Genomic DNA, 25,837 nt, shown 5'->3' with positions numbered 1-25,837 from the left:
CCAAACATTGGAACGTACCTTTGTTTTTTAGTTGAGTTCAAGATGAAACCCTGGCATCACGCTATCAGAGGCAGTACTTCTATCTTCACCCTCCTCCCTGCAAAGGATACCTTCAATCTTTCCTTCAGTATTTTGCATCTCTGAAATTTGAATGGTGAGGTTATTAGAAAGGGTGTCCTTTACCATGAGACAACCATTATATTCCCTGATATTTGGTTGATTTTTATCAGCACCATTCTCATGAGATATGGTTTCATCTTTAGGACTTTCATTCTGTTTAGAGGGATACAGCCATGTCCATGCTTTCCCTTTTGCTTCCACTTTTCTTGCACTTTGTCTTTCATGCTCGGGCTTATTATCAACATCGTTTGATTTGTTTCTCTTGCCACTATTCCAGAATGAAGAAATATGTTAATTCTCTGGTGAATGTGTTTACATATGTGTACGCGAGTTAAAATACAGAGAAATTGCATTACCACAAACTTCATGTGAACACATAAAATGTTTTTCTCTTGTATGGATGAGAAAATGTCTCTTCAACTTGGAGCTATCTAGAAATTTCCTACGACAACCTTCATAATGACAAATATGTAGTCCCTTTTTGTGTACATGTGAATGCTTTCTCAAAGCATCGGTAAAGGTATTTCTACAGCCTTTATAGCTGTAAGAGGAAACGCTTTGGGAAAGGGATTCGGGCCCTGGCTCCTCTTGTTGCCCTAAAGATATGATAGCATCATGATCTTCCTCTTTGCGCTTTATGGTTTCAGCCCTTTTTTCTTCCACTGAATCGCAGTGGGATCAACCAATCCATACTCGCTATCCTATGTCTTTTCCACAAGTAGAGTTTGTAACTGCTAAATGATAGAATGCAGATGCTTGAATACCGTACTCATGCTTCTTGTATAGCCATGACCAAACATTGGAATGTGCCTTTATTTTTTAGTTGAGTTCAAGATGAAACCTTACCATCACGCTATCAAAGGCGGTACTTCTATCTTCACCCTCCTCCCTGAAAAGGATACCTTCAATCTTTCCTTCAGTATTTTGCATCTCTGAAATTTGAATGGTGGGGTTATCAAAAAGGGTGTCCTTTTACTTGAGACAACCATTATGTTCCCTGAGATTTGGTTGTTTTTTATCAGCACCATTCTCACGAGATATGGTTTCATCTTTAGGACTTTTATTATGTTTAGAGGGATACAACCATGTCCATGCTTTCCCTTTTGCTTCCACTTTCCTTGCACTTGTTCTTTCATGCTCGGGCTTATTATCAACATCATTTGATTTGTTTCTCTTGCCACTATTCCAGAAGTCGTCCTAACTTTTCTTTCTTAGATGTTGGGGCGTTTTGCTATATTCTTCTAATCTCATGTTCCATTCTTGTAGCCTGTTGATATTTTTTGCTTGTTGCTCTTCTATCTTTCTCAAAGTCTCTGTGTGTTGCTCTTCCAACTTTCTCCAAGATTCAGCATACCTATGCCAAAAATTTGTTTTTGGTGGTTCCATTTTTAAATACCATCCAAGTTGGCAAGATCCCTGCTCTAATACCACTATAATGTGTTGGGTTAATTTTTCCTTAGAATTTCTTATGGCGCTAGGGTTTTTTAACAGATTTCTTCTTCTTATACGACACTTGAGTTCAATATAATTAATACATGTTTCAATAAAATTTCAATATCCTCCCATAGTGGAATGATCATGCATTAAATTCATCAAACATAAAAATCAAAATTCCACAATATAGTTTTCAGCAGTCCAGAGTATATTCAAGAATACCAAAGTACCTTAACAAATTGTCTAAGCAAAACAGGACTTCGCTGCTACTAAGTGTCGAATCAATCCAAACCTTCGCAGCTTTTTCAGATGCTTCTTGTACCATACAGAGACTAATATCCACAAAACTCGCTGCCCAAATACGAACTTGAGTCAACTCAAAGAAAAGAGAGAGAAACTTGTCAACTAGGGTGGAATCTTTCACCACCAAAATTGACAAGGGTAAAGGGGTCTTAAAACCCTCAGAGCCTTAGGCTCAAGAAAGACAAAGATAAATTGATCCACAATGATGCCCAAAAAAAATTCATCCCTCTCATATTTATAGATATCCTAGAGGGGCCTCTTCTTTCAAAATGATTGAGTAAACTTTACTCCAGGCCCCAATTTTTGGTTCTTTTCCCAACTACCCCAAAAATTTCCCAACAGTGGGGATTTTCGGGGTTGTTTCCCCTTTATGGAGGGCTACTTTGTCCTATTGAAAAATTAATTTCTTGGGAACATTACATGACCTATATCATCTTCTCTGAATATTGAACAAAAATTATACCATCTGGATATATCCAACATGTACATCACAACAACATTGGGTGAATGCAATAGAATCCACTGTGTATTGAATGCAATAGACTCAATGTTTCAGATCACAACCAATAACTACCAAAAAGGCAGGGACTATGCTGCTATGCAACTATCCAACTTGTTTTTTTATCACATTCGCACTAGGACAAACTACCATATGTTCCTTGTTTATAGGAGACATATTAAAGATATTGACAAAATGAAAAGATAACTGACCAAAGAACTAACAAAAGGTTTGTATAAAGTCATGAAACTGTTGTTACCTAAATTCCAATAATGTCTTTATCATTTACAAATCACATATACATATTATATAGTATAATGTTGATGTTGGTCAGCTCTGTGAATGTTGGGCTCTGAACTGTTGAATCTGTTAAAGTTTCTTGATAGGTGATCTTAGGATTTGAAAAAAAAAATCTGGATTGAGAGATCAGTTATATATGGTTTGATGGGTGCAGTTGGAAGCACAGAGATCTGACCTGAAAATAGAGATCTGGTTTGTTTAGTAAACCGATGGGTTGCTTCCAGCATTTGTGAAGAAGGGGGAGAGAGAGGTCTGCTTTACATCAATTGTTGACAGCCCTGGTGATCTTATGAACACAACAGGCAGAGTTTTAGAAGTTGAGATTGGAGAAGAAAATATATAGGTAAGTTGGAGATATTGTGAGTGTTATTTGATGGGTGCTGCTCATCAAAGAAGAGAGTTTCCGTGTGACTAATGCTTTTCCAGGCAGTTTGTATGAATAGAGGAATAAAAGAGTTTGGGGATATATCAGAATGCAGGACACTGCTGCTTCCACATCTACACAACATCAGTCAACAAGTGAAAAGTCTTCAAGTTCAGTAGCACCAGCCCCATTTAGACAAGCCAAACATGGTATGTCCTGTTAGTTTAGGTTAGACAATAGACGAGTGGTTCTGACAATCTTCTAATAAGTATTTAGTGGCGACCCATCTATACCCACTTTTGATATGTACTTCCAGCTTGTGAAACTTTCAATACTTCGAGTTATTTTAGTGAGCTTGATATATTTTTCCTAAATATTCGAAAGCTGGAGGTTCATATCATACCTAGGTTTAGATGGGTTTATGCTGATATCTATGGTAAATACCATCACTGCACCATGTACTGACCCAATTGTGATGTGAAATTTGGGTTGAAAAGCTTAAGGTTGCATGTCTATCTTTTGATATGAACTCTGGATTGAAAAGGTCAAGGTTGCATGTCCAGCTTTTGAAATGAACTCTGGATTGAAAAGATAAAGGTTGCATAGCTGAACTCTGCAATATTTCAGTATTTGAATAGGTTAAGGCTGAATCATCTGGTTTACTGACTAAGGATCTATATCTAGGTAAAGGTCTCAAGTTCCATAACCCCCAGTGTGTTCTTATGCCACTAATAAGGAATCAAAATGACAAAATTAGTAGTGGGTACCTTGTTGGATACCCCAGTTTGGTCTTTGGTTAAGATCCATATACATTGTTTAGATAATCTTCGGCAAAATCACATAATCAATCTTTTGTCGACGCGTTTCGAACCAACCAGTGTGGTTCATCGTCAGGACAAGACGATGAACCACACTGGTTGGTTCGAAACGCGTCGACAAAAGATTGATTATGTGATTTTGCCGAAGATTATCTAAACAATGTTATGGATCACAGAAGTCTAAATTCCATCCATATACATGTTTAAGAGATCTGAGTTTTGTGTGTGTGTGGGTGGGTGGGTGAGTGGGTGGCCCTTCTCTTTCTATATGTTCTCAAAAATTCTTTTCAAATCAGCTGCTGACCCGTGTATGCTATGAACAGATTGCTTAGGAACAGAGTGTATGCCCAGCAGGCAAGAGAAAGAAAGAAAGCATACTTAAATGATTTAGAAACAAGGGTTAAGGAGATTGAGCACAATAAACTCAGATTTAGAAGAAAGGCTTTCCACTTTGCAGAATGAAAATCATATGCTTAGACAGGTAAAACCCACCATCTTAGCTTTGTGAATATTTTTACTTCTGTGGTCTCATTTTTATAGTCTTTGAAAAGGAGCCTTTATGGTATATTTGCTTCTTTTTGTTGTTTTCTATATTTGGTGCATGGGCATTCCTAAATCAGTGTCATATCCCGTCCTCAAAAGGGATCTGACACTGATTTCTGATGCATTTCTCAGTGCCATATGAATTTTAAGGAAGTAGCATGTACAATTAAAATAACCTTCTAAATTGTGTGAGTGTACATTTTTAAAAGGAAGGTCTGATCTCTGACATTTTCAGATTGCCATTTTTATGTTAATGGTAGTAACAATATTTAGCCCCATAAAGTTGATGTAAATGTACTAGTCATGCAATGAATTCCAATGCATATAAAAGCAACTGAAGATGAAGATGCCACTTACAAATAAACTAGATTTGCAATGTTCAAGAACATCATAAGACGTAGTCTGTCCTTTGATCTAGTCTTGTTGAAAACAGAAACCACCAGAACAAGCATCAACATGAGCAGCAAGCCTAACTGAAAACCAATAATCAATCTCAGAAATCTCTGCTGTTGGTAGTGCTCTTGTCTTTGTCCCCGTGCATCCCTGTTAGGGGGGTCTATGCTGCTGATGTGCTTAGTTAGCAGCAGGAGCATTTTGAGAATCTGGTTCAGCTCTTTGGGTGGTCACTTCCACAGGAGAAGCAGCACCATTGGCCAGAAAAAACACCAATTTATGAAGAAAGAAGTCCATTAGTTGTAAAGTCCACACATCTCAATCAAGCTCTTTGTTTCAAGTGGAGATATAAAGAGCCAAGGGGCAATAACATGGAGAGTCACAGTGTGCCAGGAAATTTTATGGCAGAATGTTTGAACCACAAACCTTTTACCACTTTCAAAATTAAAGAAAGATACCCCATCACTACACAATGCGAAGGTAAGACAACGACCTTGATTACGCTCGTTAGAAAGTAAAACTGGGGATGCTTGTGGAAAGTTGGTAGGAAAGTTAGTTGCTCGAGTTAGACAAGTTGGTCATGTAAGGTCTTAATAAGGGATGGTTTGGAGCTGGGGTTAAGGGCGAACACACCTGACTAGTAGATGCCAGAAATGAATCCCCCCATTAAATAAGTAAAACAAAATCACTTTTGGTGGAAGTTGTGGGGTCTTGAATCCAAAAACGAATTAACCAAACCCTACAATGAAGAAACATCACATTGCATCAAAATTTCATTAAATTCAAGCTGAATTTTTCACATTACAGTCAGTGGCGAGGAAATACCTGAAGGAGGGCACTGTGTAAGCAATGGGATATTGATATTAGGCATGTTTTGCCAAGGACAATACAAGGAATAAATTCCAGTGCAAGATCTGAATTATTGCAATTTCCATCTTTTACTTGGCCAGTGAGTATAAGATATAAAACCAATCAATAGCATTTACAGTACTGCACAATACAGACATTCAAAACAAGCACAATGGTAACAGATAACAAGCTGAGGGAAAACACCTTTTGTTTGGCGACCACTTCCATATAATGAAACAAACCAACGCTTCCTTGCATGTGGACCAAAATACACAAAAATTTTCTCCAGAAATCAATGCTATTATCCTGGGGGGAAATGAATATGCTCAGCTTACTGTGAAATGTCACCAAGCATAAATATCAAGCTCTGCATGCATATTCTATGTTAAGAGGTCTACAGCAAATCATTTGCATGTCTGAGTAAGTGCTTGGTGCAGGCCGATGTTGCTGATGAAACATGTACCACATCAACCACCGGCACACATTCCAGGCTCATAATAACAGTGTCTATAAAATGTAAAGTAATGGAGTCCACATAGTGGGGGCACATGGATTGCATCGAAGCCTGTGTGCCCACCCAAACGTTAATTTATTTATTTTTTATTTTTTATTTCAATTATTTTTTATCTTTTTATTTGACCATAGATTTATTCTGAAACAAATAGTAGTGGGTGTTGCATGTGGGGCACATGTCTACATCACAGTCTTTCGAGGTATCAAGATAATAATCTGAACAAAGGTCATAGTCTGTTCATGGTAATGCAGAAGTTTATGATTCTACCTGTTGGAGCTTCTTCATTTATAGAGGCCATGCAGATGGGTTCATAAGTTTACCGTCATCTGAAGGCATGTTTATGATCTGGACGGATAGTAGATACTGTACGAGTCTTTTCTGTCAGACTGGGATTAAACCAAGGAAAGAAGAGTGCAAATGTGGCAGAGAAGGGTTGAAATACATTAATGAATGCTTTGAAAATGGTACGCCCTTCCCCAATTGTGTGCACGATATCTAGGGTTTGTTCATTGGAGACTCTATTCATTCAATTTGTGCATGATATCCAGGATTCTTTCATTGGAGACTCTCTCCTCATTGCTTCTGCAACATCAACAACAGCAGCAGATTTTGCAGCTTTCATGGCAGCCATCTCAACAAAAACAGCTTCAAGCAGCACAGATGAATCTCATACAACAGCAGCAGCAACATATTCTGCAGCAGCATCATCAGCGTTTACATGCTTCCACAACAAAGATCTCAATTACAACAGCAACTATTACAGCAATTTCAGCAGCAGATTTGCAAGTTGGGGCCCCCTTCAAAATCACACCTGTATATGAGTCTGTAATATGCTAAGGCTATTGTCTGTCTGCCATTTTTCTGTTACGAAGAGCTTGAAGAGGCGAGCAGCTTCTTCAATGAAAGGAGAGAATTAGGAGATGAGGTATTTGTCTCTTTTTACCTGAAAAATCTCTAGGATGGGCGTCTCGTGGCAGTGAAGTGCAGTGCAGATACTGGCAGTTACAGTCCACAGAATAAGCCTAGCATAGTGCAACCACTCAACACTGCAAAATGGCCCGAGTGCTTAAGTTGTGCTTTCTCTCCCTCCCACACGATTTATAGTTAAACATTCTGGTAGGTTTCACCATGGCATAGAGGAGTCTCTGCAAACTGTGCCAAAAGAATTAGTGGAGAAGAAAGGGCTTCCTTCAGTGCAGGAGACATCAAAGGGTTTTGAAGACCAAGAAGAGACTCTGAGCACTGGATTATGCTATGCAGTTTTGTCAGTAACATCTGAGGTTGGACCCCCTGGTAACTCATTCCTTCCTGAAGCCCTGTCTGTCTGTATGCAATATTGTGATTTGTGGACCACCTAGTTATAGTATGCCACCGCTGTAAGGTATGGTCATGCATTTATTACTCTTCACTGAATTCCTTGATTTATTGCTGGAAGGGTTTCCAAATTCCTTGATGGGCATCCGCATTTGTCTTGTGACATTTTACTCTACTTGTTCATTGGTTGCATAAACTGTTCACTAGTTCATTAGTTTCTCTGATTGTTCGTGGAAATACCTAAGCGCTGACAAATCCTTTGTTCCTTCTGAGCTCTCACCTTTCCAACACAAATTCAGCATACTGAATTTGCACTCTACAGTACCCACAGGTGTCATTCTTCCCTCGGATCCCGAGCCACAAGGACTCACCAAAAGAATGCCGCTCTCGAAAGAGCAGTGTAAATGCCCAGTCTCATGTGTTTGAAATTTTTAGTCAGAACCTTCTGAATACAAAATGAGGGTGGACTTTTATTTTTCTGTTTGAAACATAATATTAATGCACTTTTCATATCATGTTAAATTAGAACCAGTAAGTACTTTTTCTGGCATGTAACCAAACTTACTTAAGCCACTGCTTCAAGTAATCCATCACTGGTAGGCATTACAATACTCACGTTTGTATCAACTTCTTTACATAACTGTAGAAAATCCAAAATTCTGATCTGATTGAATGAACAAATCTGAAACTAACTTGTAACCCAAGACAGAATTTTCTCTACTCAATTTGCAGCGGAATAGGAACAGAAATAACACAATCACACAATATCAAAAAAACAATTTTTCTAGGGAACCCAACTGGGAAAACCCTCTGCTTGATTGAGAATTTTATTGATAGAAGAATGAGCAATAGATCTCTTACAAAAACAATCTTGTTTCAATAGAAACCAATCTGGTTTTCTCTGCTTGTACTAAGCTGAAACACCTGCAAGACTCTGATCCCTGCTTCCCTATTTCCTTGCGCAAATCCCAAGGAAATTCTCCTATAAATCTGCGCACAAGCCTCTCTTGGTACGCTGATCCTCTCACAAGCTCACAAACACAAATTTGTGTTCTCTATTGCCTTGTCTCACCAACTCGTGCTCACAAGACAATGAATAACAATGTGCCTTGATCCTCCTTTTAAGCTTTTCAAATAGGCTAAATCTGGCAAGTCTTTATTTTAGGAAATCGAACTGTTGGTTGAAGAGTTAACAAAGGCTATCAAGCTGTTGTAACTCATCCTGCCTTAATTTAGAAGTTAGGGCTCCCTTTGCTTATCCATTCCCAAATTAACTCGCACTAGAAGACAACAACTGAGCCTTCCACATCTGCACTAGTAAAACTGCTTCATGCACATGTCCTAACTTTTAGAAATTCGCCCAAAATTTTAAGAACTCGTCCTAATTTTTAGGAATTGGTTCCTACTTATAGGACTTGTGCTTGGTAAGGAAAAATTGCTTCTGCTCTCTTTGACTAAGGCACAAATCAAAGAAGAACCTTTCTCGCTACTATTTTCAACAACAACCACTGTTGACAAGGTTTATGGAACAAAAAACTTTTCTCATTGTGTTGGAAAATCAGAAAGGCAGAAAGATTTTCTCTTGTTGATAATTACTTGTGATTTTTTTTTAGTTATAATTTTTTTATTATGTTGTTCTTTTATCTTAGTTCATCAAGCAATTACCAAAACCAAAACACGAAGATCTAGGACACCAAATGCAAGTGCACATCCAGGGCAAAACCCCTATATAGGGGAAACGTAGTCAAGAACTCTTCCTTCAGTAATTCAAATGAGATAAACCAAGACCCTAAACCAACAGACCTTCCTCCTCCACCAAGTCAGCCTTCCAAGATGATTTAGTAGTCTCTTCTTATCCAGCAACTTCAACCCAGCAACAATCCAGAAATTTCGGCTTCTCAGCAACAGAACTTCGACCCAGCTTCAGGACTACAATTTCGATCTAGCAATTTCAATAGCTTCAGCCTAGCAGCTTCACAACTTCGACCTTGATGCAGCTTCACAGCTTTGACCTTCATGCAGCAGCTTCACAGCTTCGACCTTCATGCAACAGCGTCACGGCTTCAACCTTGATGCAGCAACTTCACAACTTCGACCTTCATGCAGCGTCAGAATTTCATTGCACATGAGAGAGAGAGAGAAAGAGAGACCTCTACTACTTCAATTCGAACTTGTGTGAGATGTCCTCCAAATGAGTCGAGTTGTTGCTTATATATAGTCATCTTAGGTGATCAAATTCTTCTAATGAGGCCGACTTGGTGGAGGAGGCCTAATTGACCTAATTTACATTAAAATAATTTTCTTTCTTGACAAATAATTCCCAAGAAGGGTTCTTTACATTGTGACATGGACAAGGACACTTAACATAAACCCTAGAAGTCTTCAATGGAGACTTTGACCTAAAAACAATTGACCCAAGCATGAAACCCATGCTTTAATAAGCCAAATAATAAAATTTATTTTTCTTTCTTTTGACAAATACATTTCAAATATAATTATGAAGACCGACACTAGTTACATTCCTCAACACATTGTTGCTTTTCTCCTTGATATCATGTTTGCAAGCATTTATCCAACAAGATAATAAGAATTCAATCATAGAAGTATCTCTCTATTACATTTCGATTATTTATTTTACTTTCAATAATGCCAACAAGAGCTCATACAACTCTTGCCATTTAATTATTTAAATGCTCATAATGCCAACAAGATCATAAATATGTCGTTCAAGACAATCAACAGTGAAACGATTCGTAGATGACACAAACATAAAATGGACTCATGGAAAAGCAGAGCTTGAAAAATTTTTCATTCACCTTAACTCTATCTCCCCTAAAATTAAATTCACCATGGAGGTGGAAGAAAACATGATGATCCCATTTTTAGACGTGCTTATCATTAGAAAAAAGGATGGATCCTTAGGGCATAAGGTTTTTAGGAAGTCAACCCACACAGAGAGCTATCTCCATGCAGACTCCCACCATCACCCGTCCCAAAAGTTTGGTGTTCTGAACACTCTGGCTATTAGAGCTCTTATAATCTCTGATTCTGATCATCTAGACGAAGAAAAGAAGCACTTAGTATCAGCTTTTAAAAGTATAGGCTACAAAGAAAAAGAAATTGGGATGGCTATAGAAAGGGCTGAAAAAAGGGTGGTTTCTCAAGAGTTGAAAGCTCAAGACCAACCTCAGGGTGGGAAAGCGTTTCTACCTTATATTCAAGGGGTAACAGACAAGATTGCGAGAATCCTGAGAAAGAAGGACATAATCACTCAATTCTCAGCTCCCGGAACTATTAGACATAGTATGAGGTCTGTCAAGGATAATATTGATAGACACCAACTTAAAGGAGTTTATAAAATAGATTGTTCATGTGGGAAAAGTTACATTGGTGAAACAGGTGGTTCCTTGCAAACAAGACTGAAAGAACATGTAGCAGATATTAGGAATGATAGATCTCGTACCTCCGCCCTGGCAGAGCACTCCTCTAAAACTAGGCATGATCTCTGTGTGGAAAACGCCTCAATTATCGCAAGAGAAGAACATCATCATAGGCGTAAAATTAGGGAGGCTCTTGAAATTATGAAGCATCCGCATAATCTCAATAGGGACAATGGCATCGAGATCAGTAATAGCTGGTTTCCCTTAATCAGAGAAATTATGACCTCCAATGCTTCCTAGGTTTGCCCTCAATAGGTATTTTCCTCATTTTATTTTTCTAACTCAAGGCATTATTAATAATTAATATTCAAATACAATAATTAATCTACTAAATTATTAATAATAATTAAGTAGTAAATAATTCATAAAATTGTTCAATTATTATTAATTTATGACTATTCATTATAAATTTACTTCTTATGATTATTAATAAAAATTATTATTAATTATCTCTAGTTATTATTATTATTATTATTATAGATTATAAACTATTAGTATTATCATTGATCCATAAAATTAAGAATAAACTCAGCTAACCCTAAAATAATCTAATTAATATTCAAATTAATTAATAATTAACTCATTATTATTAATATTTAGTATATCATAACACTTACTAATTATTACTATTATTTATTATTTATAAATAAATATTAACAATAATTATTTACAACAATTGCAATACTTACTATTTATTATTTTATTAATTATCATATATTAATTTTATCAATTATTTTTGAAGATTATTAATAAATTTAACTACAAGAAATTATTATTATTATTATTATTATATATATAAAATAAGAATTAAATTAAATTATTATATACAAAATTATTATTTATTAAGAATAATTATTAAGTGAGAAAATATTTACTAAGTAATTTCACCTTTTATTATTAATATAATTTATCATCAGAAATTAATATTATATGATTAAAATTAAAATAAACCTAATTTAATAAAAATTAAATAATTTGATAATAATAATTATTAAACAGTCGACCTTCAATATTTTAAACCAATACAGCTTACCTTATAACTATTTATATCTAGCTATCAAGCTCTTCTTCTATCACACTCAGCAATAGTCCTGATGATGGATCCCTGTTGGGATTTGAAACGTTGACAGCAAAATGGTTTTTACTGTGGGTTCTCCGATTACTAAAGAAGGAATTATTGAAGAACTTAAAGTTGCACAGACGGTATGGTTGCTCATGTGGATAGGATTTTGGATAAATATATTTCAAACTTATACTGTAGCATAAAAAGAAAAGTTAAACCATGTAAATAAAATGTCTATGATCACTTGACTCATCACAAAATGTTCTTGAGCTTATATGGCTCAATCAAGGAAGAATGTATTCAACAGGGATGACAAACAAGTGAAATTTGTTTCCTTTTTCTTAATTAAAGCAAGTTATCATCATGCTAAACATCATGGGTATCAATATCACTCATGGAAGTTCTTAGCTCGATCAGTGTTTTGCAGGTTTACTTCAGTTTATTGTACTTGTTAAGAGCTCTGCTCGGGCAGGACTGACTTGCTCAGAAATAGACCCAGAAGTAGATGAAGCAGCACCAATACAAGGGCTCAAGGTCATTACTCACCAAGAAGCAATGGTTGACAGTAGTGACAGCGCTGGCAAGTCTAGGACAGTCAGAGATGAATTTCATGAGAGAGGTTGAATGAAGAAATTACAGACATTTAAGCTACGATGGGGAACATATGCATGATCTTGATGGTGAATGTAACTATCCAGGTTTGTTGAGAAATGTAACTAGTATCTATCTTCATAATTGTATTTGAATCATGATATAATTTATTTGTCAAAAGAAAAGAAAAATTATTTATAAGCATGGGCTTCATGCTTTATTTATTTTATCTCTAGGTCAAAGCACCCATTGTGTGCTTCTAGGGTTTATTTCATGAGTCATTATCCATGTTATCTTGTACTAGACCCTTCTTGGGCTTATTGTATCAAAGCAGAAAAAAATTTGAGTCAAAAATGTATTTTGCGCCTCCTCCACCGAGTCGGCCTCAAAAGGAAGCTACAACCACTATAAATAGAAGTGTTACTTGACCCCATTTTCTCACTCACTCAAGAAAGTTCGATCTACAGCTTGTAAAGGAGAAAAAGGTGCGAAGAAGTCTAGGAAAGAAGGAGAAAACCCTAAGCGAAGGAGGAACCCTATCGAAGGAGGAACCCTAGCAAAGGAAGAAGACCAATTTTCTCTTGATTTTGCCTTACACGTGCATAATTACTAGATTGCAGAAGAGGGCTGAAATTGCAGATCTGTAGTAGGACCGAAAATCTGATGCAAGAGGGCTGAAATATGAGTTTGATGCAGGATTGAAGCAGTTTAACTTAAGTTGACTTTTGGAGTTTGGCTAATCATCTTGGGAGGTTAACTTGGTGGATTATGTTGAAGAATCTAGGGCAAATTAGGTGTAGTGTGATTCTTCGTTACTTGATAACAACTTGTGGAGTCTTTTTACTTTTCTTCTTAGATTAATCTTCTTCTTATTATTATTAATGCATGTGTGTGTACTTCATCAAACTGCTACCAAAACATAAGAACAATAACACAAGATGTTGACTCTTTGCCAGGACCAAAACCTCTCTTCTCTTGAGAGGAAAACCCTTAGTGAATTTCTCTTATTGAAGCTTATATTGATCAATGTCAAACCCTAGACCCTTGACTAGAATATCCTCCAAGCACAAGTCAAGTCCTCTCCTCTTTTCTGCACTTTGTTCCCTGGCACATAGACTTCCTCCTTCCAGCACTTCGTTCCCCAACATTTCGTCCTCCTCCTTTGTTTCTTGTCTAGAGATAGACCTTCCTGAGTGAACCTTCTAGATGAGGTGTTCCTTTTCTATCCCGTGCTCAAGTAGACTTCTTAAGTGAGATCCTTCTTGATGTATGGGTGTATGACTGTACTACTGTTCTACTGCCCTAGTTTTCTTATGTGTAGAAGGTACCCTTAGTGAATTAGGGTCATTCCACCTTCGCTAGAGAGATAGGCTCCTTCGCTAGGCTTGGGAGTCCTTGTAGACTTGATTTCTTACCCAAACAATGATATGTCATGGACTATTTACTAGTTGCAGACTTATCTTCTTTTTTGCACGTGTGACTTTTTCTAGAATCTAGACCAAGAAACAATCCTCTTTTCCTCGGCCTTATTCCTTTTTCTAGAATCTAGACCAAGAAACAATCCTCTTTTCCTCGGCCTTATTCCTTCTTCGCTCTTAGAGGGAGGCCTTATAGACCTTAATTTCTGGCCCAAACAGCGATAAGTATGGGATTGATGTACTGTTGTTGTTATGACCACAAAGAGGCCTCCTTCCTTCGCACATGTGGTTGTGTTTTACCCTTAGAACAACCCTCTAACCTTCAGTCTTGTAGCCTCTTCCTTCACTACCCTTGTAGACCCTTTACTTCGTCTTTCTTCATTCTTTTCTTGCCTCCTTTTCATTGTGGATTTCAGAGCTCATTGAGTGCGTTGTATTGGAGTGGACAGCCTCTATAAATAGAGGATTGTCCCTCCTTTTAGGCCGACTTGTAGGCCGACTAGCTGTCCTTAGGCCAACTTGACTTTTCCTTCATTATTTTCTTTGTTTTGCTTCTTGAGGAGGATGTTACTGCATGGAGAGGACTTGCACTTGTCTTGGAGGTATTTCTTTGACCTTTATACTATTTTATACATAGCGTAACATGCCCTCAAAGGATCTTACATAAATACATTTGACTCTTGACTTCCTAGAATCACTTAGACATGTGCTTGACCTAATTCAATGATCAAGAAACTCATTGACAAGTATCATAAAAATAATTTCTCTTTTCTTGAATAAATACAAAAGTCAAACTTACATTTATGAAGACCAAACCTAGTTACACTTCCTTCAACAGATTGGAGGAGGTCTTTGTCTTGGTCAAGGGTCTTGGTGTCTCATTTGATTTGGCTCTAAAGAAAGAGAACAGTAGTTTTTGGTCTTCCCCTAGGAGAGGGACTTTTGCCCTCGCTGAGAGCCTACACCTTGTGTCCTTGATCTTCATGTTTATGTTTTAATAGTTGCTTGATGATAAGAAGATAAAAGAAGACATAAAGAAATTAAAGAAGAGCTAACAGAAGATAAATAATTATCACAAGTAATTATCAAGATAAGAAAATATTTTTGCCTTATGATTTTCCAACATGGTTGCATAGCTAAGGTGAAATAGAAGAAGAAAAAGGCAGTTTAAGATCACTTAGTAAGGGTTCAAGAAAGGATTTAAGAAGAAAGAAGAAGAAATTTTGGACTCTTGAAAATGTTGAAGGAAGGAAGTCTTGAAAGACCGCAAACCTGGGCTAGAAGAATGAAGAAAGAATAGGTGCCGAGAAGCACTCTTTAGGCATCATTTGTCATCATTTCAAGGGATCTGAATAGAAAAGATAAAATCAAAAGATCATGTGAAGAATATCTTGAAGGCAACACTAAATGAAGTATAAATTGGGAAGCAATCACTTTCAAGAAAGGGTAAGTAAGGCTACTACAAGGTATGTATTACATGTTCATTTGTGAAGTTTTTGTTTAAAGGTCTATATATAAATATGCATTATGGTTTTTGAGTCTAGGGTTTGTAATCTTATATTTGTTGAAGATTTTTTAATATCTAGGATCATAAACCCTAGATGGATATTAAATTAGAGATCCCTATTCAAAAACCCTAACCCTGTTCTATTTTGTTCCCTCATAGAAACCTTAGCCTTTGGTCTCTAGGGTTTGTAGGTAGTCTAGGAAGATATGGCAATCCTTAGTGTGGGTAGAATCAAACTTGAGATTCAAACCCTAGAGTTGATGTTTCGAAAGGTATCATCATGAAACTTAAGGTTTGGATCTAGAAACCCTAGAAATTTTTCTTGTCTAGAGATTCCATAAATTAATGAAATTGCCTCCATGCTTTCGTACTTGTATATTTTGCTTGGTGGTACAATGTTGCAAGCACTTAACAAGTAAGATATCATGATCTTATGAAGAGTATGATGAATAAAGACTTGGTAATCAAGTTAGATCCGTGGGCACTCTGACTCATATGGAGATGGATCATAAAGATGCTATCATTGTCACACGATGGGACACTATAAGAACCAATGTCCTGAAAATCCGAAGAGCAAGAAGAAAGAAAGAGACCAAGTTATAGTCACACCAAAGAAGACCAAAACTAAGGACTCTGAAATCAAAGACTTATTTTATTAAGTCTTTAGGGATATTTTCCCTTGCATATCCTTTGCTTATGGTATAGGATATTGTTTTTAGGTCTTATAAAGTTTCTCTTATGTTTAAGTCTTTCCTTTTGATTTCTAAGGTTTATATATCTAATGTGTTTTATTAAAAGGTTCTTGAGTTGTTTTGATAAATTGAAGAAATCCCTCACAAAGCTAGATTGATGTAAGATCAAGAGGGAGTTTCCCACCAATTTACAAAAGATAAGTATTTTGTTCTTCATTTCTTTTCTTTGTTGACTTCCTGACTTCCTCTATTTGTCTAGTTTCATTTTGTGCTAGTTTATAATCCTTTCTCTTGTGTTTGCCTTGGAGGGAAAGATTGCAGGAATACTCTAAAAGAATGCTTGCAACAAGGATTATGGCCAGAGTCTAAGAGAGACTTAAAATAGGAAGAAAGAAGCTTAGTTGCAAAGGGAGCCTTTCAATAGGAAATCCTACAAGATTTGTAAAAAGAGCAACTCAAGGTATGTTTAAAATTGCAAAATTTGCTACAAATATTCCTCATATAAGAAGGTGCGATCATTTTCAAGTTAGATCCGTGGGCACTCTGACTCATATGGAGATGGATCATAAAGATGCTATCATTGTCACAAGATGGGACACTATAAGAACCAATGTCTTGAAAATCCGAAGAGCAAGAAGAAAGAAAGAGACCAAGCTATAGTCGCACCAAAGAAGACCAAAACTAAAGACTCTGAAATCAAAGACTTATTTTATTAAGTTTACAAGGATATTATCCCTTGCATATCCTTTGCTTATAGTATGGGATATTGTTTTTAGGTCTTATAAAGTTTCTCTTATGTTTAAGTCTTTCCTTTTGATTTCTAAGGTTTATAGATCTAATATGTTTTATTAAAAGGTTCTTGAGTTGTTTTGATAAATTGAAGAAATCCCTCACAAAGCTAGATTGATGTAAGATCAAGAGGGAGCTTCCCACCATTTTACAAAAGATAAGTATTTTGTTCTTCATTTCTTTTCTTTGTTGACTTCCTCTATTTGTCTAGTTTCATTTTGTGCTAGTTTATAATCCTTTCTCTTGTGTTTTGCTTGGAGGGAAAGATTGCAGGAATACTCTAAAAGAATGCTTGCAATAAGGATTATGGCCAGAGTCTAAGAGAGACTTAAAATAGGAAGAAAGAAGCTTAGTTGCAGAGAGAGCCCTTCAATAGGAAATCCTACAAGATTTGTAAAAAGAGCAACTCAAGGTATGTTTAAAATTGCAAAATTTGCTACAGATATTCCTTATATAAGAAGGTACGATCATTTTGTCTTGCTTTATATTAGTAACTCTCTCATGTCTAGGGTTTTGAATCATAAAGATTCTTATTTGTTAGGGAGATTTAGATTAAATCAACCCTTGTCATACTCTTAATCTTTTGTTCACTCTGGTAAAACCCTAACCTTTAGGGTTCACTATATAACCCTAGCCTTTTGATGCTTAGGGTATGTTGATGTTAATGATGATAGCCTAGCCTTTTAGGGTTTTTTGATGATATCTAGAACATATGAGGAAACCCTAGCTATTTAGGATTTGATGAATTAGGATTTATGACAAAACCCTTGCCAAAAATTGATCCTAGGAATGAAACCCTAGGTGTATATAGCTTCATATAGTTGAAACCCTATCTTAGTTATTGTATATCTAATATTAAAGCTTTGATGGTTATATCTAGGGTTTGTGACAAAACCCTAGTAGAGATTGATGTACGATTCTAGAAACCCTAGATGTAAAATGTTTTTGCTATAAGTAAAATGCAAACTTGATTTAGTTGTTGATATCTAAGGTTTAATTTTGATGATGAAATCTAGAGTTTGAAACCCTAGCAAATCTTTTTGTAAAATTCTAGGACATGAAGGGTATAACCCTTGTTGATTAGAAACCTAACCAAGCCTAAGTTTTGGATATCTAAAGTTTAATTTCTTAACCCTAGATGCTCCCATTGCAATGACATGCTAACCATATATTGATAAAATTAACTTCATGCTCTTGTATATATATGTTTGTGCTTGGTTGTACTTGTTAAATATTTGCATGTACATAATCTCCAAGATGTTGAAGATACTTACCCCATACTTGATGATGACTTGATAAAAAGGTTGAGCATGATGGAAAGAGGAAGTTGTAAGAATCTTAATGGCATTAAAGTCACATTGTTGATTAATAGATGACCTATGAAGATAGAAGAAATGATATTCTAAAAGGTTGAAGTTCTTCGACGATATGATGATGCAAAAGAAAGACCCTGTATGGCTAAGTTGTTGATGGATCTATCCCCTAATCAAGAAGAGGCCTGGAAAGTGTATATCTCCCCAATTAAGAGGGAGGGCATATTGTGACATAGCTATAGTGAAGACCATGAAGAAAGAATGAAGATCGAAGAATGGCTAAAGCACTACAAAATGATTATTCATGATTAATGAAGTTGTGAACAAGAATTGGATGTTTTGAAAAGTGATGAGGCTGATTTTGGTGTTGCCAAAGAAGTAGAAGAAGGTGTTAGAAAATCAGAAAGGCAGAAATATTCTCTTGAATTGATAATTACTTGCGATATTCTTGTGGACTTATTATCTTCTATTTATGTTCTTCTTTTATCTTTGTTTCATCAAGCAATCATCAAAACAAAAACACGAAGATCCACGACACCAGATGTAGGCACTCAGCCAAGGCTAATACCCCTTCTAGGGGAAAACCTAGTCAAACTCTTCCACCTATTTTGCACTGGCTATGGGGACGGGTGGACGAGTTTTCGCAGTGGCTAGAGTGCACCCCCAATATTTCAAGGGACGGCATGTTGGGGACGGCAAGTGCGGCAACTAATTTTTATATTTATTAACAAATACAAAATAAAATAAAATAAAAGATAGTAATTCAGCGTAAACACAAATGATAAGTTAAAATATAAAAATTAGAACTATTACTAATTTTGAAATTCAAATTACAAAATAAAATACTAAAGTCTAATACTATCTAATCATCATTGTGCATCACAAAAACAAATCTCGTCATCATTGCCCATTGTCAAGAACTTAAGAAGTACTATTAGTCTGCTACAACCTACAATCTACTACTGTCTACATAATCATTCTATGATGCATGATGAATCATTTCAAAATTTAAGTAGCAACTAAACTTTAAAGTCTAAAAGTAAAATTTAATAAAACTATAAACATGAACAAGTCATTAAAATTTAATTATAAATCCCAAATTAAGAGTCTAGAAATTAAGAACCTTGCGGGACCTGTCATCAGTGTAATGTATATCATAATCATTCAAAATCATTATTATTTACAGAGCACAAAGAGTATTACCATCCCGTCTATTTACCTTATAGCATTAAGCATTAAAGATGAGTTAGCCATTGTAATGTTTATTTCAGGAGTAACAAATGTTATGTACGAAAGTAATAATGTCATAAATTGAAATAAATTATATATAATAAACGATGTTTATGTTAATGTATCTAGGGAATTAGTTGATTGGTTCCTAAAATGAATAATGGAACTTGCTATGTATATAGACAACACCACTAGTAATTTAGTAGCACATTGATATATCATCTAGTTTCTCCTACTTGTCTCTTGCATATATTTAACATGGTATTAAAGTCATGGTAATTGGGGCATAGCGAAATTTCAAAGATTCATGCTAAGAAAAGGTTTATCGCAGACATGGAGAAAGAGACAAGTTCAAATAGAAGGCAAACTAATTCATGGAGTATAGTGATTGTAAACATGAATAAGTCATTAAAATTTAATTATAAATCCCAAATTAAGAGTCTCAAACTTCGCCCCATCGCTCGACTCTTACCTCACCTACAGCCTTCGCTCGACTTCTCTCAACTCTGATTATCTTTGTCGTTGTGAATGGAGTTGCCTATGTGAATGAAGTTCTTTGTTCAATGTTTACCTTCGCCCGTCGTCTCAAACTTTGCTCAACTCTTACCTGCAACCCTCGCGACATGTGTTTCCTCGCAACCTTTGCTTGAGCTCAGTGTTTACTTGCAACCTTCGTAACCTGTGTTTACCTTTGTTGTTGTGTCTCTGTAACAGTGTTTACCTTCATCATCGTCGTGTAGTGTAGTGTGTAGTATGTGATACGTTTAGTTTAGTGTGTATGTGATAGGTTTAGTTTAGTCGATAGGGTTTAGGTTTCAAAATTTGTTTTTTAACTTTTTGACTTTAAATTTTAGAACTTAGGTTTTAAAATTTAATTTTTATTTAAAGTTTAATGTGCCTGATATCGGGGGACATCCTAAAGTACCTTGAAAAGTCACCAATTTTTTGAGCGACGGGCTCGGGACGGCCTGGAAGTCCCCAAGTCCCCGATGGAGTCCCCGGCCAATTGGGGAAGTTTCCGACAAGTTCCAAAATACCTGGATCGTCAGGCCGTAGGAAATGCAATGAATTTTGGTGGGAAGGATCCCCATGCAACATAGTCTTCCACTAATCAAATTAAGATAGACCAAGAGCTCAAAACTAAACAAAAGACCTTCCTCGTCCACCAAGTCAACCTTCCAAGATGATTCAACAAACTTCAACAGTCTCTTCTTGTCCAGCAACTTCAACCCAGCGACAATCTAGAATTTCAGAGTCCAGCTTCTGAATTTTCGCCGTACTGCAACCCTACAACTTTGACCTCCTCAGTAGCTTCAAAATATCGCACATGTGAGTCAAAGAGAGAGAAAAACAACTTCTTCTTGCTTGACAAATGTCTCCTTCTCCTTCGCTAGGGTTTTCTCTTCCTTCTTGGGAATTCCACTTTTTTTTTGCCTCCAGTGACTGCAGATCGAACTTCTTGTGAACATACTCCAAATGAGTCGAGTTATTGCCCTTTTATAGTAGATTTTGCCTCCCTAATTAGGCCGACTTGTCTAGGTTGAGACTGACTTATCTAGGTTGAGGCCGACTAGGTGGAGGCAGCCTAAATGACCTATTTTACATAAAATAAATTTTTTTCTTGGTAGATGAAGCCCAAGAAGGGTCTTTTACATATTGACAAAGACATTGACTCTTAACATAAACCCTAGCAGCCTACAATGGAGGCTTTGACCTAAAAACATTTGACCCAAGAATTAAACCCATGCTTTAATAAGTCAATTTCTTTTATAATAAAATTCCTTTTTCTTTCTTTTGACAAATACATTACATCATGACTCAAATACAATTATCAAGACCAACACTAGTTACATTTTTCAACACTCCTTAGCTAGGGAGGTATTCATAATTACATATATACAGAAGTACATGGAAAATCTCAAAGTGACATACTCTATGAAGAGTTCACAGCACACCTGGTGATACAGATTAGATACCTGACCAGGTTACTCTAATCGAGTGGGACTAAGGTGTACTCAAGCGTTAGCCACTCTAGGTACCATCAGGCTTTTAAGCTCTAACACCAACCCAAGGATCTAGGTGCGTATCCAAGTTTGGAGCTCCATGACCAATGCCACCCTCCTTACTTCGAGATCTAGACATCAACACATAGGTCAGTCAGATGTCCTCCCAAGCATCTTGTTGCCACAAGATACTTCATCTCTCCTTATCAACTAAATCAGATATATATATCTATCACTCCAAGCATGCTTCAAATGTTCAAACTTTATACGGAGAGATCCTGCACAATCACAACCCCAATCAGTAATAAAAGCTCAAATATATATACAAGTAAACACAAACGATTGGGGTCCTCAATCATTCTGATGCTACTTATATCATCATCAAGTTATTTAGATACAACTTGTCGGAAGCTTTCTTCTTTTACTTCTACAACCTCAGTACTTTTCAATTCTTTGGTTCGCAAATTCATCTGTAGTACTTTCATTCGTTCTTTTTTTCAAGGTATTTACTATGGCTGTCATATCATGTCCTCCCTCCTCAACTGGGGAGATATACCTTTTCTTCTATCCAAGCTCCCTCTCAACTTAGGGAGATCAATAGCTACCTTCTTTTATAACATCGGCGAAACTTCAACCTTTCAAGGCTTCATTCTTCCTCATGGCATCAAATTCATCTTAATCATCATCTTTGTACCTTCCTTCATCATGCTCACCATTATTATAATCTTTAATTACGAACATCTTCAACATCTTGAAGATCATGTACCTACAAGACTTTAATAGCAAGTACAACCAAATACAAATATATTAAAGCATGAAGTCAATCAAAATCATGTTATTACAATGGAAGCATCAAAACATTCAAGCTTTAGACATCAAATACCTAAACCTAGCTATGTTCATAATCAGCAAAGGTCACATCCTTTTATATTCTAGAATTTAACAACTTGGTAGGGTTTTGTCATAAACCGTAGACTCTGTGTTCGAGACATAAAGCCTTAGATATCAGCAACTCAATCAATCCAATCATAGTACTGTACATCTAAGGTTTCGATATTATACTTTTAGAATTACATATCAAACTCTACTAGGGTTTGTTGCAAACCCTAGATTTTAATATCAATAAATGAAAACAATATCACATGCCCTAGAATATCAATCTCTACCCTAGATTTCATCATCAATCAAGATAGCATACTTGCATATACATATCTAGGGTTTCATTATATCTCATATCAATCTTTATTAGGTTCACCCTGAACATCAATATATCAAAATTATATATACAACAATTTTGACCAGACTAGGGTTTCAATCATACGAAAGAATATACACCTTAGATTTCTTTCCTATGATCTTACTATAACTACTGCAAGGGTTTTGCTCATAAACCCTAATTCACCAAACCCTAAAAATCTATGGTTTCATTATATAACCTGGCAAACCCTAAAGGACTAGGGTTTTTACCATAACATTATCAAAACCCTAAACTTTAAAAGAAAAGGATTTTTATCAATAACCCATTAGTAGACTAGAGTTTCATTATTAACATTGACATACCCTTAGCAACAAGAGGCTAGGGTTTTACAATGAACCCTAAGGGTTAGGGTTTCACAAGAATAATCAGATGGCAAGAGATAGTATAACAAAGGTAGATTCAATCTAATGATTAGTCACCCTAACAAGAATCCTTAACATTCAAAACCCTAAACATAACGATGTCAGTAATGTAAAGCAAATTTCAAAAGAGAATGGTCATACCTTTTGTGCAGAGAGAACCTTGTAATAAAACTTGTAGTATAAGACATACCTTGAATTATTCTTTAACAAACCTTATAGGACTTTAGTTCTTGAAGGGCTTACTTTGCAACAAGACTTCTTTCATGATTAAAGTCTTTCCTTCAAAGTCTCCTCCATAACCTTTGTGCATTCTGTGAGCTTTCCTAACCAAGGAGAATATAGGGAAAAGGTTATCAGTATACAATACAAACAAATCTCGATGTGAGGAGGAAACCAAACATGAGAGATGAGACAAAGAATAGTATACTTATCTTTTAGTAAAATGGTGAAGGCTCCCTCTTAATCTAGTCTGTCTGAGGGATACCTACAATTTAAATAATCCAAAAAGTTCTAACAGAATATATTAGATCTACAAACTCTAGAAATCAAAACATATTACAAAACTTAAAATAGTAGAGTAAGAAGGATATGTAAGAGGAGACTTAATAGTATAAGTCCTTGACTTCAAATTCTTCAGTCTTGTTTTTGTTAGGTGAAGCTTCATAGGCAACATTTACATGTTCTCTCTCTTTTCTTATTCTTTGGATTCTCAGGACATTTGCATTTGTAGTGTTCCATTTTACAACAATTGTAGCACTCGATTTTTTATAGAACAACCTTCTTCTTTGGTCCTTTGAAATTCTTATATGTTCCCTTCTTCTTGTGATGGGCAAAGTAGGCATTAGAAGTGTTGTTTTCTTCATCCTCCCTTTTGTCACTTACTAATGAAATGTGGCCTTCTTGACTGCATGCATTCCACATTTGTTCAAAGATTGGAGTAAAATTTCCAACTGCTAATTCCTAATGCAAAAGCACTCCAAGACCTAGTATAGAAGCAATCACGAGTTCCTTTTCTGGTACAACTTCATCTATAGCTTGGAGTTCATCTCTTATTCTAGATATTCTTACAAAATACGATGAAACAGTATCATCTTTAGTCATCTTTATTGTTCTTAGTTCATTCTTGAGACTAGCTATATGACCAATATTTTTGATGATAAATAACTTGGAGAGGGCTTCATACAGTTCTTGGGCGGAATCTATATTGGATATGTATGGGATTAGATTGTCCTTTACTCCATCTACTATCAGATTCATGGCCAAGATGTTAGTTTCCCTGAATTTCTCCTTTCGTGCATCACCTCTAGGTTTCTTAACTTTTCCTTGAACAAGATCCAATGCTATATGCTTAGCGAGAATAAGATCTATCATTTTTTTCCATGCCCTATAGTTGAAGGCTCCTTCTAGCTTGTCTTCATTGAGATTGTCAAAGTCTCTACAGATAGTAGGTTTCTCTTCTTATATGATCATTTTCTTAATAACCTTCTTTTGTTCTTTCCTCCTTAACTCTTCTTTCAATTAACCTTCAAGTTGTCTTTTCCTGCCTTCTTCACCTTAGCTCTGATACCATGTTAGAAAATCAGAAAGGCAGAAAGATTCTCTTATATTGATAATTACTTGTGATATTCTTGTGGACTTATTATCTTCTCTTTATGTTCTTCTTTTATCTTTGTTTCATCAAGCAATCATCAAAACAAAAACATGAAGATCAACGACACCAAATGTAGGCACTCAACCAAGGTTAAAACCCCTCTCTAGGGGAAAACCCAGTCAAACTCTTCCACTAATCAAATTGAGATAGACCAAGACCTTAGACCTAACCAAAAGACCTTCCTTCTCCACCAAGTCAGCCTTCGAAGATGATTCAACAAACTTCAGCAATCTCTTCTTGTCCAACAGCTTCAGCCCAGCAACAATCTAGAATTTCGACCCCCAGTTTTAGAATTTCAGTCCTATTGCAGCCCTGCAACGTCAACCTCCCCAATAACTTCAAAATTTCACACGTGTGAGTCAAAGATAGAGAGAAGATAACTTCTTCTTCCTTGACAAATGTCTCCTTCTCCTTCACTAGGGCTTTCTCTTCCTTCTTGGGAATTTCGCACTGCAAATCAAACTTCTTGTGAACATACTCCAAATGAGTCGAGTTGTTGCCCTTTTATAGTAGATTTTGCCTCCTTAATTAAGCTGACTTCTCCAAGTTGAGGCCGACTTGGTGGAGGAGGCCTAAATGACCTATTTTACACATAAATAAATTTCTTTCTTGATAGATGAAGTCAAAGAAGTGTCTTTTACATATTGACAAAGACAAGGACTCTTCACATAACCCTAGAAGCCTACAATGGAGGTTTTGACCTAAAAACATTTGACCCAAGAACAAAACCCATGCTTTAATAAGTCAATTTCTTTTATAATAAAATTCATTTTTCTTTCTTTTGACAAATACATTACATCATGACTCAAATACAATTATGAATACCGACACTAGTTACATTTTTCAACAGAAGGAAATTTTCGTCGAGATGTGTTTGGAAATTATGATGACCTAAACAGCATCTGAATAATTGAAGACCCCGAAGATTGTACTAGCATCTAAGAACATATACATTTAAAGTTTGACACTGATTGGGGTCGTGAAGCTACAGTACATGCCCATAGATGAACAAGTAGTTGATGTGTTGACGAAATCTCTTCCCAACAAGAAGTTAGTTTATTTTAGGTGC

The 25,837-nt window shown here is 36.1% G+C and overlaps 1 protein-coding gene and 1 pseudogene across 1 annotated transcript in view; both read right to left on the bottom strand.

Annotated features, from left to right (window-relative positions):
* LOC149171135 (uncharacterized) overlaps positions 1 to 25,837 on the bottom strand; it is a 207,739-nt gene that overhangs the window by 104,079 nt on the left and 77,823 nt on the right. The window lies entirely within an intron of this gene.
* Positions 1 to 25,837, bottom strand: part of LOC149171137 (uncharacterized) — a 38,428-nt pseudogene that overhangs the window by 4,975 nt on the left and 7,616 nt on the right.

Source organism: Pinus tabuliformis, chromosome 4_2 (genome assembly GCF_031772625.1).
Source record: "Pinus tabuliformis cultivar Carrire ecotype Pingquan chromosome 4_2, CPIR1, whole genome shotgun sequence".
In the NCBI taxonomy this organism is placed as follows: Eukaryota; Viridiplantae; Streptophyta; class Pinopsida; order Pinales; family Pinaceae; genus Pinus; species Pinus tabuliformis.
Note: the sequence above shows the minus strand (reverse complement) of the source record. Positions and strands in the feature narration are given on the sequence as shown.